This window comes from Anser cygnoides, chromosome 7, assembly GCF_040182565.1.
Source record: "Anser cygnoides isolate HZ-2024a breed goose chromosome 7, Taihu_goose_T2T_genome, whole genome shotgun sequence".
In the NCBI taxonomy this organism is placed as follows: domain Eukaryota; kingdom Metazoa; phylum Chordata; class Aves; order Anseriformes; family Anatidae; genus Anser; species Anser cygnoides.
In genome coordinates, this window is record NC_089879.1 from 16,200,097 (window position 1) to 16,214,827 (window position 14,731).

A 14,731-nucleotide genomic window follows, 5' to 3' on the forward strand; every position below is an offset into this window, starting at 1 on the left:
GAATAAGAAAAATGAATTTAGTGACATATCTCAGAAACTGACCATGTAGAAATCATACAATGAGCTGACAGCTTCTTTAACTGACTCTATGCGCAGCTGTTATAGAAAGGGTTTGTTCTTCTAAGCCCTTTCTGAGGAAACAAGGGAAGAGTGATGTCACATTGCTGAACAATAAAACAGGGCAATAGGGTTCCCCCTTACAGCATGAGGAAAAGTAATTGGTGACAAATCCTGGCAGGAGTTACTTCCTTCCCATGCCAGTATGTCTATATTCCCTGGAAACTATTATTTCCACTCTGCCTTCAGTCTCTCTGTTCAATAACAAGGCTTATAATTGCACTCCTTGGCTACTCTGCTAATGGTAGCTGCTGCTCCTTGTTGTGATTGTTATTGGGCTATCCTTTGATTTTTGTGCTGGTGCATCAGTGATTTTCTTTATGCTGTAGTCTCATGAGAGCCTTGTGAACCTGTCAGCACCAAACAGACACATCTTCATAATCCTGTAAATGTACATGGCCAGGCAGATCCTTTGACAATTACACACCTCTTCCAAACACAGTTTACAAAGGTAAATGTCTTTGGATAATAAGTACTGTTTTTCCAGACTCTCTCAGTCATCCTCTTGCCAGTATTAAGGACATTTCTGTTAATTAACAAATATCCAACAACCTTTCAGAGTTGAGGTGTTATACAAATTGTGTTGCATGGCTTATGTTTAGGCAGCTGAAAAGATTATATCTCTGTCTTAGAGATGACCAAATAATGCTCCTGTGGACATTTCAGAAACTTCTTATATAAAAATGTAATAGTAGAAATGAATGCTCTGTACAAATTCTTATCCTGTAAGCTTATTTCCTCCCTCACACCACTAGTACGATACTGTTAAGACACTAGTTAATTTGGCCAGGTATCTTCCTTTAATTACAGTAGTTACCAGTTCATACAAAAGATGCATCTTGCAGTAACTGCAAATAATGCAGTTCTAGGCCTACTTACACCACAAAATATGCAAACAGCTGTACGGGTGACATTTATGTCTTTTACATTTACAGATAGTAAAGCATGATGCATCTAATAAAGAGAAATGCACTTAAGCCAAAATAATGAAATACTGGAAAAGGCTGTTTCAATGTTTCCTATAAAACTTTCAATTATATACTCAATTTTCAGTACTACAGGAAAGCTTATTTGGCATGCAGCTCCCACATCATTAAACTGAGCAGATAAACGGACCAGCTAATATAAAAAAGAGGAGTAAATAACAGTAAGTACTGTAGATAATGTTGTTGCAGAGAGAAGAAAAACTTATGAATAACATTACATGATATATCTCCTTGTTCCTTTCACAAGTTTATGCACATCACACTGAGATAAGAAAGTTTATCTCACCTACTAGTCTACTGAGCAAAAGCAACAAGTAATAGTTAACATTATGGTGAGTTCTGACAGTGGTCTTTCTGTACACTCCATCAAAAAAGCTGTAGATAAAAATGTTAGAGCTAGCATCAGAAAAGCAAAAAAGACTCCTGATGAGGATTTCACATATTGTTGTGTTACGTCCAGAGATAAAACAGGTGTTTATCTGAATGTGTTATGAATTTTGCAAGTGAATGGAAAAATCAATCAATGCCTTTTTTGTTCTAGAAATATCAGATGAAAGGAGACAGAACTCACAGCGGAACAGGACAGTATTCTCACCTCTTAGACATATTGGAGTTCTGAGTTCCACTAATGCAGAGTTAATTGCAGCAGAAGTAACATAGCTGGGTAATTAATACATTGCAGGAAAGAGTTTGCTTCATCCGGCTGGATATTTTTAAAATCCAAAAACATTATAGACTCAGTTTCCACAAAAGCATTCTGTCATTTTCTTACTAACTTCACCTACAACTTGGCAGCTGCTTAGAGTATCACAAAATACTTAAACATTCTTTATTTTGCAGTGTGGATCTGGTAGCTCTACCTTTCAGAACACTGAAAGCTGCTTTTTCTCAACTGCATAAAAATTCATTTCTCAAAGCAACCAGAAATTCTTTTCCCATACAAATTTAAAATTGGCTCCATCATTCCGTTCTATAGAAAATGTAATACTACTAAGTCAATACAAAGTTTCAGATAGCCCCTGTAAGCCCTGGCCCAGTTTGGGCTTGCATACTTATTTAACTGTGAACATGTTGATCAATCTTTACTAGAAAACTACAGTCTCCCTAGTTGTTTTTGGGATCATAAACTTTAAAGTCATCTTTCTGACTTCCTAAATCACAGATACAAATATTGTGCTATTATTTTATGATGTATATCTGCTTATTAGGAAATGCCAGCATGAATTTTGACACATTTATTATCCAAAGAAACAGTATAATTCCATCTAATTGAAGTAATTTATTGATATTACTTTGTATTATGAGCTTTACTCCTCTTTCCTGTGCTTATTGTTGTAGAGATTTAGTTTTGAGAAACAAAAGCTAATTTTCTGCTGCATGAAAAAAACTGAACCCAATGTTGAATCACACATCTATGAATGAAGCTGCTAATTCAGTAGTTAAGTAACAAATCAGAAGACCACACTGTACTGCAGAATATTCTATCAGCGAGCTTCAACTTTTCTTACACTAAGAAAGAAGCATAATAATTCTCTATTCCTATGCTAAACTAATTATTATTACATATCATAAAGCACGAAAGCAGGAAGGATATAAAGCTAATAAATCTATTTGCAAAAGCTGTTCTGCTACAACAACTTACTCAAGAATTTACTAAAAATACATGCTGTTTATAATTTAAAGGCACTTTGATTTAGTCACTTTGCACCTTGTGATGTTATTAAGGAAACAATTCAATATCTTTTTTTTCCCTGCTGGCATTCCATTATGTGGATTACAATGCACTGAAACTCAAAGTGTAAGGAATACAAGAACGATACACAGACAAATTTAGCCCTTGCTTTGTTTAACTGTGTTGAAATATGTGGAGTTACAACACTGTAAAACCAAGCCAAGTTAGAGGAGAGAAAGTCTGTGCTAATGGTTATGGAAAGCAGGTGACTGTAAACCCCAAAGATATAATTTTCCCAAGAACAATTATTTTGGCAATATTACTACATAGGTATTTTCTAACCCAGCTGGATCATTGCCAGGAGTTTTAGGCTGCTCTTCTACAAGCTAGATTCAAGCACCACACAAGTGATACTAATCTGTCAGCCGACTTTCATTGTCTAAAGCAAATGAGTCAAACAGGCGAATTTAGAGAAAAACTCCTGTAGAATTTGGTAGTTAGGCCAGACTACTGATTTTACATGAGGCACTGAGGAAAACAGTGCTTCTTCACTCTTATAGCCTTAACCACCAGTCTGTGCTATGCAGACTCAAGTGAGAGGTGGAGGATGGTGATTGATGAAGTCAGCTTAGAAAAGAAGAAAATGTAAAGACTGACTACGCAGTAGCCTTTACTGTGCTGATTGCATCCTGAAAAGAAATGGAATGTAAATATTTCTTGATGGAAGATGATAGAGAAAACATAAAGGAATTACTTAAATCAGACCATAAATGTAGGTGTTTCTGACAGGGACTAAGTTCCACATTTGAGGGAAGAAATATTAGAGGAAATAAGAGCACTCTTCACTGTGCTACAGTGAGTGGAAATAAAAAATAAAAAATGGCTCTGTCCAGGAATTGAGGTTTCTGAGTAGGAAGTAGGTGGCATTTAATAGTGGCAAGGAAGTAGGTGTATTGAAAAGGCATATGCTACAGGCCATTAATAAACATCCTAAATGTCTATTCTCTAGTAGACATTGCTGAACAAAGTTGAAAGGTATCAGAAATGTGTTTAGAAATTGTGTTAAACTCTGCATTATGTGTACATGTATATATATTAATATCTCTGAGTTCCATATAAAATTATTTTGCAGTTCTAAAGTTAATGTTCACAGATAGTAATGGCTGGGAGAAACGCTAGCAACCATTTATACGTATTCTCTTTACTAAAAGAGAACGTGGTGAAAAACAAAAGACAACAAAACACAAAACCCACCAGTCTTTGTGGTGAGATACAAAGCTGCGGGGCATGCTCCCTGCTGCTCCAGAGCAAACCACCACAGGTTTACCTCACGTTGCCTCCACAGATGTGCTACCCACAGGCATGCTACAGCATAAACAAAAGGTGGTACCATGTATGCAGAAGGCTGAACACAGGAGCCAGGAATTGAGGATAAGTGGTTGTTTTAAAGGGCTAACAGGGAAACAAAAAGTAACTGACAGTACTTCTCCAGTCATACTCAGGCCTATTACAAGACTGTGGGCTGGTAAGATGTTCTCAAGGCTATGTTACACTGCTTGGTATAGTTATTTAGCAGACTGAGTAAAAATGATTAGAAAAATAGCAGAGCACTGAAGTCCTAAAATTAAACTACTCTAAATATGTAGTAAGTGTATCAGATGGAGTTATAACCAATTTGCTACCACCTTGTCACTCACAACATAATACTGTACAGTTAGTAGTGTTTGAACTAGTCTGAAAACTTAGAGCTCAGCGCCTCCATAAAATGCCTGAGCCAAAAGAAGTCAGCCATTGGCACCTGACTTTAAACCACAGTAGAAGTTAAAAAAAAAATTTGCACTTACAAAGCCTAAGCACTCTGAGGTTAGAAGAAGCAGCTGAGAAGGCATTTAATTAATGTGATGGTAGAGCCAGTTACTTTATGACTTACATTTTGGAAAGGTTATACAGACTCCTCAATCATCTCCAGAACATGCAAGAAAGATTTTAGCAATACATTAAAAGAACGATTACTCAGGTTTCCTTATCTTGTTGAATTTGAGAATATTTTCTCATTATGGCAATGACTGAAGGTCTGTCATGTTGTTTTCCTTCCCATGAATCCAACTTAGCCTACCCAGCTTATACTGCATTCACTGCACTTTTGACAATAGATGTAAAGTGCTAGGTTATAGCATTTTGTTTCCAGGGTTGTGACAATGTTTGTTTATCAGTGTCCATCTCCCCATATATCTTCTATTGGTTTGGTCCTGTATTAATTCATGAGAACAACTGGGTTGTGTTAAATTTAAAAATAACACCGGAGTTTTCTGCTTATTTATCAGTAATGACTGTATCAGCAATGACATTTTCTCTGAGTTCCTTACCCAGGCCAGCCACAGTTTACAGGTACCCCTTTAAATGGATAAATAAAAAACACTCAACTTTGTTAATACTTCAGGACTGTAAAAAATGGATAAACATGAACATCGCTTTTTACACTAATTCAGGCTGAATAAGCATAAGAAATAACCAATGTCCTCCCCATTCCTCACATTTCAGAACAGGCACATATGTAAACAAGTGACACACTTGAAGTTCTCTTTTTTTTTTTTTTAATTTCCGTAAGTAAGCTAGAAATTCCAGATTCATTCACCTCCCATTCAGATCACTGTTTTTCAGTCTTTTGCAGCTGAGAGCATAATAGTTTTCCAGTGCTGTCTAGGACTCAAATACACATTTAAGAAAGCGTGCGTTGCAAATTACTAAGCAGCAATACTGTGACTCCCAGATAAAGTTATCTGGCACTGCAATCTTTTGAAGATACTCTCCTAACTCTATTTCTGAAACTTAAACCTCAGCCTACCAGTGTTTAGAACTTGAACTGAGGAACCACTTCTATTCCCACTCTATAAGTAGAGGAACTAACCAAATCAGTGTCAGCCTGAAATCAAGGACAATGACTTCTGCATCTAACAAGGTAAGTTTAGGACTGTAGTTGGGTCAAATTTAATGCTTTTAACATCATGAACCAGTAAGTAAAAACATTTTGGATAAAAGTTATTGCTTTTGCACGTTAATAGTGTAGTATTATGTTTTGGGTAAAGGTTATGACAGACAGAAGTCACAAGAAGGAACAAAAAGAGGCTGAGAAAAAGAGGTTCAGAAGTATATGTTAGGGTTAAAGTATGGTTTGTACTTACCTAGAATAGGTTTTCAACACACCTACAAATAAAGGTAGTAAGAATAACCTCGGATTTAGGGTATCTAATAAGTAAAACATAAATTTGGGATAAGGGCTAAGGTCCAAATCAACAAGATCAGATAATTCACACTTAGGTTTCTGTATGAAAGGAGACATCAGACTAGATTTAGTCTGGGCCAGCAGCCTTTATTTATTATAGGTGAAGAGATGCGATATATCCATATTAATTATCAGATTAGGTCTGGGGGGGGAAAGAGCCAATTTTCCTGTGTTTTAGACAGTCTAGTATAAAAATTGACAATGCTGATGCAAGAAAGGGTCTGAAATATGTGCTTGGATTTTGGCTGAAAGGAAACATTCCTCAGTATAAGTGAACAGATTAAACCTCTAGTGTTCAGTAGAGTTAGAGTTTAATTCAGTAGGACCCCATGGTCTATGTATAAAGAACTGTTGGGTGAGCAGTTCTGGGCAAGCAGACCCCTAAGGTAGCAGGGGTCAGGGTTGCTAGGCCATTTATCCACATTGCCAAATGGCTTTAAGGCTGATTAATTTCTGTGCAAATTAAGAATCTTTCTGTTTTTGTGTTTTAGATGTGGGGAGGTAACAGCTGTTTTGGGGCTAACAGTGTCTGCCAGCCTAGAGTCAGACCTGTCACCAAGGAAGCCACCTGGCTTGGTTTTGTGGTCAAATGAACAAAAATTTCCCTCTGCAGATCTCTCAGCTCAGCTTTTGCACCACTTCTCTCTTTTCTTCATCCTGTAAAATGACCCCATTAGGCCCCATATTAACTAAAGGTCTTGGGCAAATTAGTACATTCATGTTGGTAAGTATTTTATACTGAATCCAGAGGTGCACATGTGGGATAGGAACACCAACAGGTAAACAAAATATTTTCAGTTCATTTGCTGAGCAATTGCTGACAGAAATATTTGACTTATTGGAAAAGGCAGAACATTCTCCATGAAATGAAAACAAAATGTTTTTCTAGGATCGAAAGTATCTGTTCAATCAAAAATGAAACTCCTTGTACCATTTATCCAAAATATCCACTTCCATTTTAGATTAAACAAAGGGTTTAATTTGATGTGAAGCCAGGCAACCTAAAATGATTTAGGATTTTTTTCCCCCTAATTCCTTATTTTACTGGTAAATTTACGGTTAAATTTTTAGTTATTTGTAAATATCTTTTTAAAATGAAAAGTAAAAAATAACAAATCTTAAAAAATTTAATCTGTTTTTTATTTTTCCTCTCCCAGAACTGTTTCTCAGATTTTTTCTGTAACACAGCACTGGTTTCAGACCCTCTGTAAAAAGCTGTTGTTTTTGTGTAGCTAGAATTCACAAAAAAATAAATGGCTCCACTCTCCAAAGGGTCATTAAAAGACTTAAGTCAACAGAGAAGTTCCTGCCTTATTTAAACATCTCAGAGGTAATTCTGCTGAATTTAGCAGAACAGTAGCATTGTTAGAGAAAAGTTAGATAGATACAGTGCCAATAAAGGCATGACATCACAGAATCATCTAGGTTGGAAGAGACCTCCGAGATCACCTAGTCCAACCTCTGACCTAACACTAACAAGTCCTCCACTAAACCATATCGCTAAGCTCTACATCTAAACGTCTCTTAAAGACCTCCAGGGATGGTGACTCAACCACCTCCCTGGGCAGTCCATTCCAATGCCTAACAACCCTTTCAGTAAAGAAGTTCTTCCTAACATCCAACCTAAACCTCCCCTGGCGCAACTTTCGCCCATTCCCCCTTGTCCTGTCACCAGGCACGTGGGAGAATAGACCAACCCCTACCTCGCTACAGCCTCCTTTAAGGTAACTGTAGACAGCGATAAGGTCGCCCCTGAGCCTCCTCTTCTCCAGCCTGAACAATCCCAGCTCCCTCAGCCGCTCCTCGTAAGACTTCACTGCTTTATTTCACCTCATTCTGCTGGTGATATTAACTGGTTTAACTAACGTTTGTAAAATCTGAGTCCTAAATTAGCATAGCAACATGAACCTCAAAATAAGTAGTGAGATAGAAGAAATACTGGTAAGGTGGGAAAGCAATGTGAAGCTACCTACATATATGCTGGACTTCCGGCTTTTGCTATATTTTCATAACAGCACTGAAGAGAGTGTTTGGAGATGCAGCTGGGGGGTAGGGTGGGACAGGAACACTCTTTTCTTCAACACATTCTATGGGTTAAGGAAGTTGACACCATTTCTTTAACTGTGATCTTGATTTTTAGCAATCATATGTGCCATATCAAGATAAGCCATAACAGGATTTACTTTTAGGTGTATTTACAACAATTTAGTGTAACACATAGCTAAATTCAAGCTCTCACCAGAAACACATGGCAGACACAATCCCTTTACCTCCATCAATTTCTGTGTGGATTGTGGAAAATTCACAAACATTGGCAACTATTTATCAGGTCTGGATAGTTTTATCAACTATATACTTTAGTTCAATCACAGTCATAGGATCTAAAAACAGGAATTTGTTTACAGTAGTCACAATTTCTGTGATGCAGAAGATCAGTCTGTAATAAGTCACATTCAACCTTAACATCACCTGTGAATTTATAAATCTCTATTTCAAGACTTAAGAAAAAAAAAAAAGAAAAAAAAAAGCTAAGATGAGAATTCTGATTTCTACCAGTGTAGATTTCTTCGAGTTTCATTCCTGAATTCCGAATTTCTGCTTCAGCAAGTATAACTACCTCAAATAGGGGGAAAAAAACGTTTCAATAAGGGATTATTTAAGATTTTTGGAAATAAATAAGTAAACAAGCTCAGTAAAAGCTACATCAGAGTGATGCCCTTTACTCTGCAACAGGTAAAACAGGTACAGAAACATACCTGCAAAAGGTACACACGTGGTGTGTGAATGTGTGTACACACATTTCAATCACATTTCATTTCTCCTATGAATGCATAGTTAAAATATTTTGTCTGTATTTAGCAGATCAAACATTTAAAGATGCAGACACTTATGATTTAGTTGATACTGCTTCATTGGAGACGGCAGCCCTATAACACCAAGGATTCATGACAGCAACTTTTTCCTGAGGGATTTGGATACTGGGGACATGTTAGTCTGGGACAAATTTTGCTTTATGTCCAACTATTTGTTACCACACTATCCAGTCAAGAATATTCTGCCGTGATTTCTTGCATAATGGCTGAACACATTCCAAACTCTTCAGGAATTTAATTGTCATTTCTTATCTGATTTACTCATATGACATATTACAGAAATGTTGATCCTATTCATACATATTTTATCTCTCTCTTGGGATTTGTTCCAGATATAAATTCTTCTGGATCTTTTAAGCCCATTCATTTTGTCCATAAAATGGAAATAAATAAAGAAAGAAAAAAAAAAGCCACAATTCAGTGTTAGATTTAGCAATACTTTATCCAGCAAATGTTTGAACAGTAAACTGAAATGGAAGAACTGTTCAGTGAATGATTGGGATCAATTACTTCAACACACAGGGATGATGTTCCTACACGAGGAGAATTCTGTGCTCAGAAGAGCTCAGCTGAAGTTCCCACATGTTTGCAATGTATATATGAATAGTTCATCTGAGAAAGTAGTGCAGATTAATGTCTTTGAGAACACACTCAATGTTTTCATTAAGGACAAACTCACTGGCAAAAGAAATAATGTTTTAAAAAATTAACAATAGTCTTCAGCTCATTCTTAATAAAAAAATTTCTTTCAGGTTTTGGCCATCTTCAGAAATGGTTTGATGGATATTAAGGTAATGTCTTCAACATCCTGTTGACATACTGCTTTGAATGTGAGTTACTGAAGCATGAAAATGCACACGGAACGTCTGTGTTCGATACCACTTATTCCCAATTCTCTAACTCAGGAATCACTGTTTAATCAATCCAAAAGCAGAGAGAGAAACCATTAGGTTTACAATCAATGGCTGTACATCATCTTCAAATAAAGCTGTAATTTAAGACCATTTCAAACTGAACAAACATTAAGTCCTGAAATGATTTCATCAGCAAATATGTGATTCACCAGAAGGGTACTAAAGCAAAAATTTGGCATATCACCATATACATTCTATTTATAAAAATACAGAAGCACACAGAGTATCAGCCCTAGCAGAAAAATCAAAAGGTAAGACTGAGCACTAATACTCCTTACCTGGTCATATGCTGGTTGCAATGAAGAGCAGTTTTTGAAAATAACTTCTAGAGTTATCGCAAAATTTTGCATACAGAAATACAGCAAAAGGCCACAGCACTACAGTGCAAAGCAAATCTATATCATTGTGTTTGCTGTATTTCCTTCGCTGACAAATTGGGGAACGTTACGAGTTCTGTCTAGCTTCAGTAACTATGACTTGATTGATTAAGTTTTGTGAATAGCATTTAAGATGAACGTGAAGATATCAAAAAAAATGTAAAGTGAGTTTTTCTTTAGAAAGTGTGGTACTACTTTACTATTATCTTCCACATAATTTGCCAGGATAAACTAACAGTCAACAATCATGTTAAACCCCCTTGATGTCAAGTGTCAGTTAGGATAAAAAAAAAAAAAAGAAAAAAGAAAAAACATAACACTATCTTATATCTTGTCTTTAATCTGCACTGTTTTTTTATCCACAGATCTCAAAACCAGCCAATGAACTGACTATCTTACAGCTGCGAATATCTCCTGCATGAATGTGTAGTGTGGGCTAGATTACTATCTCAGTTACAGTGGTAACAATAAAAGCTGTCATAGTAAACAACATCAATATAAAAGAATTACATCAACTATCTATGGGTAAAATTACAAACAGAACCTTTGTTTAATACATCAATATGGGAAAGAAAATGAAATAGTAATTTTCTATAAGTAAATATTCCCAATTTACACTTAATAAATAAACCATCCAGTCAAATAAATGAAGAAATTTTCAAACTTCTTTCCAAACAATCAAAAACCAACACTCCGTTTTTGGAAAATAATTTTAACTGTTCCGGTTCAGTAGGACATTTACTGATTGATTCATGTATGAACACAGAGCGACTTGACTGTTTTGAATCTAAAGACCTGAAGAATTCTTCCTTTAGGAAATAGACTTTCATTGCCAATAAACATTGAAAAGAATACCTGCTTTCAGCTGCTGGTCTTAAAGTTACTACTTTTAGTCTCTATATTCCAGCGTTGTAACAACTTGATGTAGTTAAGTACTCCCCCTCATGGCCTATTACAGCATGGCATTATAACACTTTGCATTTCTCTTGATTAAATTAGTCTCTCGATGTACTTATATCATCAGAGTTAAGCTAGACCTATACCACTGCAACTCATCCTAGAAATTGTTTCACCAAGTAAATCTGTGATAGCAGATATTTAGACATGTAAATTGTCTACTACTGGAGATGACCATTTATTGTTTTGCTTTGAAATTTTTTCTGATCATTTTCAAATTTCTAAAACAAATATATGGAATTAATATCTAGAAAGATAACTCATTAAATCAGGTTGGTTAACTAATGTCTTGCTGTTCTTGTGGTTTACTTTGTACTGTAATTACACATACACAATATTGATAGGAGCTTTGCTACTGAAGCGTAGTATTCCAAACTATATTTATTAGTCCTCTGAGAAACAAATGTAGCACAGTGAAATTAAGTATCATTAAAATGGTATACAATAAATGCTTCTGAAGAAGTGGAGAAAGCTGTCTAGTGTATATGCACAGCCACTGACACCTTTACACACTTGCATGAAAAAGTATATTCACTGATGAGGAAAATTTCAAATCTCCAAGTTCACTACTCTCTCTTCAAATCAAGCAGTCTACTTAAAATACTACTTTCATAACACACAAAATGGATTGGCAGCATCATTGTGCTACCCTTTCAGAATAAAGCTTTAATAATAAGATGTAAGATCAGCTGAACTAGCTTAAAAGCTATTCAACACAAGATGATTTTCACCGTTCAAAATATATTCTGCTGTTCCTATCTTCATCACAGGGCTAACTGAAAACACAGAGTAACCAACTATAATATCTTATTCTTCAGTACAATTTGTTCTGCTATGTCCCCATCATGTTTCAGAAGAAAAAAAAAAATATATATATATATATGTAGACATCCTTATCTGAAACGGTATTCAAACAGTGAAATGTCTAGTTACCATAAGTCCATTCTGCTTCATGTAGCTCCAACTCTTCATCTCAAAATATACTGATACACATTAATTAACATCAACGTGATTTCACCAGCTTTAGGCTCTCAGCCCAGCAAAGCATTCAGCTTTCTTGCAAAGTCTTCAGAATTCAATTGGTAACTTCAAAGTAGGCAAGCACTAACTTATCCCAGAAGATCGTGTAATGTTAAACTAAGCACATTAAGGATTAAAATCCTCTCTGTAAATAAACATTGCTTCATTTGATTTAAGTTTTTTTCCCTGAACTTTAACTGAGTAATTCTGGGGTTATTCTGATCAAATACTTTGCTAAAGACATCCTTTCTGATAGGGATTTTTTCTTAGCTTATTCAGTTTGGATTTGCAATTTAGATCTCTAAAAAAAAATAATCAGATTAACAATTGTCTACAGTATATTCTATGAAAGAGAATGTAATATATATAAGTATACATTTGGAACATTTATTAGAACACAGTGTGAAAACAGTCCCATGGATCCTATCCACTGGGGAATTAGGCAAAAACCTACTAAAATCCCCCCACCAAAAGTTAAGCCTCAGTACTGATATTCTCATACATTTGTTGATAAATACTTCCTAATACAATTGTAATTACCTCTGGGACCATAAGAGAGAATCTAAAAATCCATTCTCTACATGTGCATTAGAGGATGGATAAGAATCTAACAGTGCTTTGGAGGATAAATTCCATTCAAGCAGTTCACTTGATTTTGCTTTCTAAATTTTCGAAGACAGGCCTGCAAAACAAATTATTTTACAAGGAATAAATTTTATAAAAGGTCTTAAAGAATAGGGCTATGTTTCTCAAGGAGGGAGGCTTATACCTGTCAACTTTTCTCATGCTATAGCTTTCTGAACAGCTGTGAAATACACTCTTCACCTTTAAAGTATTCTACCGCTATGAAGCTATCTAATAACACTGAGAAAAAAAATACATATGAAATTCTATCAAATACTACATGCAATTGCACGGAAAATCTTTTAAAAGTTTCTAGAACTGGAGTTCATAATAGAAACTTACTAGAAAAGTATTTCTTAGTAGTTAGTAGTAATACAGGCAAGAGTGTTTTTTGTTGGAATGTCGAACACTGTAAACATAGAGGTTCATTGTTTCAGACGAGGTGCAAAAACACAGACAGCAGCTTGTCCTTACTATCTTCTTTCACCACTGTTCAGTTTAGTGTCTTGAAAAGTAATGCAGTGCCATATGCATGGGAAGTCAAAAGTGAAAAATTGACCAATAACATAATTGAAATATTCATCTGAATCCACCTGAATAGAATTATCCTTCCATATAGTCTGATAAAACAATAATGTTCTTAAATACATTGACATTACCTAAAATCAATTATACTGAAAAAATAAGACAGCATTTTTCAGCCAAAAGACTTGTTGAAAATGAAGTTCAGCCAGTATGTTTATTTCCTGTGTTGCTTCAAAGTATATTCACCATTTGAGATGTACCATTCCCATGACAATGGGATCACAAGCAATCATGGTATAACGGCACTAGACCTGGCAGACAGAACATCAGCAGTGTCAAACTGGCAGATATGTCATTTAATCACAGATCAAGAGAGAAAATCTGGAGTTCAGAAACACAATGTTTATAATAATGTCAGTGTATAGATGCATACTGAACACTTTGTATCTAGATCCTTTATAAAGCTTATCAGAGGAACATTTAAAACACAGCAATTGTTACTGTGGTTCTCTTCATTTTCGTTGCAATATGCATGAATACTGAGCCCAACATTCCCTAGAATATTCCCTAGAAACAGCAAAAATCTTCAGGTATAATTTAATGGTACTGTTTGGCATGCCACACAAGCAGTGAGACATCCTCCAGCCCCACTAACTCTGACCTGTACCACAAGCCTACCCTTTGGTACACCAGATGCCATTATTCAGTTTCTCCCTAATTATATTTAAAAGCTTGAGCATTTTTCCAATACATCACACACATTTCCTTGGAAATAAACTCAGCTGTGCTTAGCATGAAGAGGAGTGAGGAACAAACCGAAACAGCCTTGTATTATCATTAATTTATACTACAACAGGTGACTTTGGCAATGTGCACACAGAACAACTGTGAGAATATTCACAGCAAAGCTTTCCTGGAATACTATGACAATCAACCTGGAGATGCTAAAGCTTTGGAAGAAAGATTGACAGAATAAAATATTCACAAGAAAAGTGGAAGGAGAATAGATATAGCCATTCCAAATTCTGACTGTATTCAGCATATAACAAAACAGGGGTTGGACCCAATGATCTCTTGAGGTCCCTTCCAACCCCTACAGTTCTATTATTCCGTAATAATGTCTCTTCTCCAGATTTGGTGTGGGGACCAATATGACACTGAATGCTCTGTCCCTCTATACATTTACTGTTATCACATCACTTTAACCGAGATCTAATTTCACTTAGGACCATGCTGACAGGGAAGCTTGCTTCATTACTATTATATAAATTATAAATAAAAACACACATAAAAAGGAGTTATATTAAAATGTTATGGAATGATTGAGTTTAAGGTGTGCAACTCAAATGAGGAAAAGTATTTTGTCATTTTTTTCTTGATAAT

General features: G+C 35.6%; 1 protein-coding gene across 4 annotated transcripts in view; it reads right to left on the reverse strand.

The window, feature by feature from the left end:
* The window catches only part of DNTT (DNA nucleotidylexotransferase), a 168,808-nt gene that overhangs the window by 95,939 nt on the left and 58,138 nt on the right, over window positions 1-14,731 (reverse strand). The gene's annotated exons all lie outside the window — the stretch shown is intronic.